At 35.5% G+C, this 2,038-nt stretch overlaps 1 protein-coding gene across 1 annotated transcript in view; it reads right to left on the bottom strand.

Annotated features, from left to right (window-relative positions):
• LOC107086513 (myeloid cell surface antigen CD33-like) overlaps positions 1 to 2,038 on the bottom strand; it is a 58,356-nt gene that overhangs the window by 12,293 nt on the left and 44,025 nt on the right. The gene's annotated exons all lie outside the window — the stretch shown is intronic.

Raw genomic sequence — 2,038 nt, forward strand, 5'->3', positions numbered from 1 at the left:
ATCAAATATAAAATCTTCCAACTAGAATGGGATAAAAAGTAATACAAACAAAACCCCCAAAAGATCCTTGCATTAAATTATACTATCCTATAAAGTTCATACAATAATATTTAATCTTACTGTTCAAGAAAATATTTGTTAGGCCCAAAACCTCATCTGATCGTCAGCAAAATTAAACTCTTATCTGTTCTGGTTAAAATTAACCTTAACAGAATTTAATAAAATGTGTTATCTAAGACAACTCCCCCCTATATATTTAGATTGTAAAAAAAAAAAAAGCAAGTCATTCCCTTCCATGGGAAATTTGGTGCAATTAAATTTTAAACCCGCAGTTTGGTGGAAACTTTCTGTTTGATTCTGCTATTTATCAGAACAACTCTGCATTTTTCTGCATTTTCGCTGTATCGCTGTATTTTTCTCATCCATTAAACAAAACTGAAAAATTGTAAAATTTTATAGAAATTAGACCGGTTTTCACATGCAGACAGAGCAACAGAGTCAGGGTCAAGAGGTCACACAGTTTGACACAGAATGACTTAAGACCTATATACTAAGCATTCATCCACTGAGCCTAAGACCAGCTACATGTGTTTTTGTTGATGCTGAAACAAATTCTTACACGGAAAAATACTTCTGATGCTTGGAAAAGAAATAGATCTCAGCAACCTTGTCTTTTTTAAATCAAATCTCAGTTAAAAACCAAGATAAGAAAAGGAAATAAACCAAAAATAAGGAAAATATACGCAACATTTTAGAACATAAAGACAAAAAGAATTAAAACATAAACACATTATAAACTAAAAATCTAACATCTACTGATTATGACATCGACTTCCTCTTTTAAAGAAACTAAACATGAAGGGTGGAGCTGTCTTCTGCTCTAAATTGGTGTTGATTCGTGTGAAAAGTTAACTGGTAGTTCAGGGTTTGGTCTGCCGAGGATCAGAAGGTCATTCACTAAGGTCACTAAGGAATCATTCACTAAGATACAAGTTTGTTTTACTAATTTTGAAAGTTTTTTGGGGCAAAAACTTTTGGGGGTTTTCTGTTACTTTTTCATTGTTATTATTCTTTTTGAAAGATTTAAATTGGAAGTTTATGAGATAAGTTACAGCTCGTCTCTGTAGGAGTGTGATGGCAGCCCTGTCTGAGAACATGTTGACCGTCAGCATGTTACTGAATGTCTTCTTCTTCTCAGGTGAGCTGTTTAATATCTCAATTTCATTCGTAGACATTACTGGAACAATTTCTAGTCAGAAATATTGGATCCTGATCTTGTTTAAAGGCTCTTTGTGTAACAAGCTGCAGCTCAGTTGGAGATTATTGATCAGGAAGTTTATCTTTACGACCATTTTGATCCACATTGTGTTCATCTCTATTCTGTGTTTATAGGAGTTCAGACTTGTAAACCAGCCCTCAGCATTACTGCACCAGAGGAGATGGAAGCTCTGAGTGGATCCTGTTTGCTAATCCCATGTAGCTTTAGAGAGAAACCAGGAGGAACCATTGATGTCAAGAAGAAAACATTTGGAGTTTGGGTAAAAAGTAATCCTGAGTTTAAAGTTAATAAATTTAACGTGATCTACAACAGCAGTAAGCCAAGGAACAGCTATAACATGAACATTACTGGAAACCTGAGAGGAAGGAACTGCACCACTGTGTTTTTTAATGTAAACTCAGGTCAAACAGACAAATACTTCTTCAGGATTGAGAACAGGCGGTTCAAAGCAACAGCTTCCTGTCATCCTATTAATATAACAGTTAGAGGTGAGAGCCTTTTGTTTTAATTTATCTCTAATGTTAATGTTGACGAGAGAAAATGAATTCAGATGCATTTCTGCTCCACATGTGTTTTAAGTAGAGATTTTCTGGATCTCACTGTGTAAAATGTGTGTATGATGTGAAAGCACAGATTCAGCTTGGAGCCCCAGGATTAAAATCTCAGGTGATGTGAAGGAGAAGGACTCTGTCACCATAACGTGCTCAGCTCTCACTCCCTGTCCACAATCACCTCCTGAACTCACCTGGAATCTCCAAC

This window comes from Cyprinodon variegatus, unplaced genomic scaffold (assembly GCF_000732505.1).
Source record: "Cyprinodon variegatus isolate N-32 unplaced genomic scaffold, C_variegatus-1.0 Scaffold155, whole genome shotgun sequence".
Classification (NCBI taxonomy): domain Eukaryota; kingdom Metazoa; phylum Chordata; class Actinopteri; order Cyprinodontiformes; family Cyprinodontidae; genus Cyprinodon; species Cyprinodon variegatus.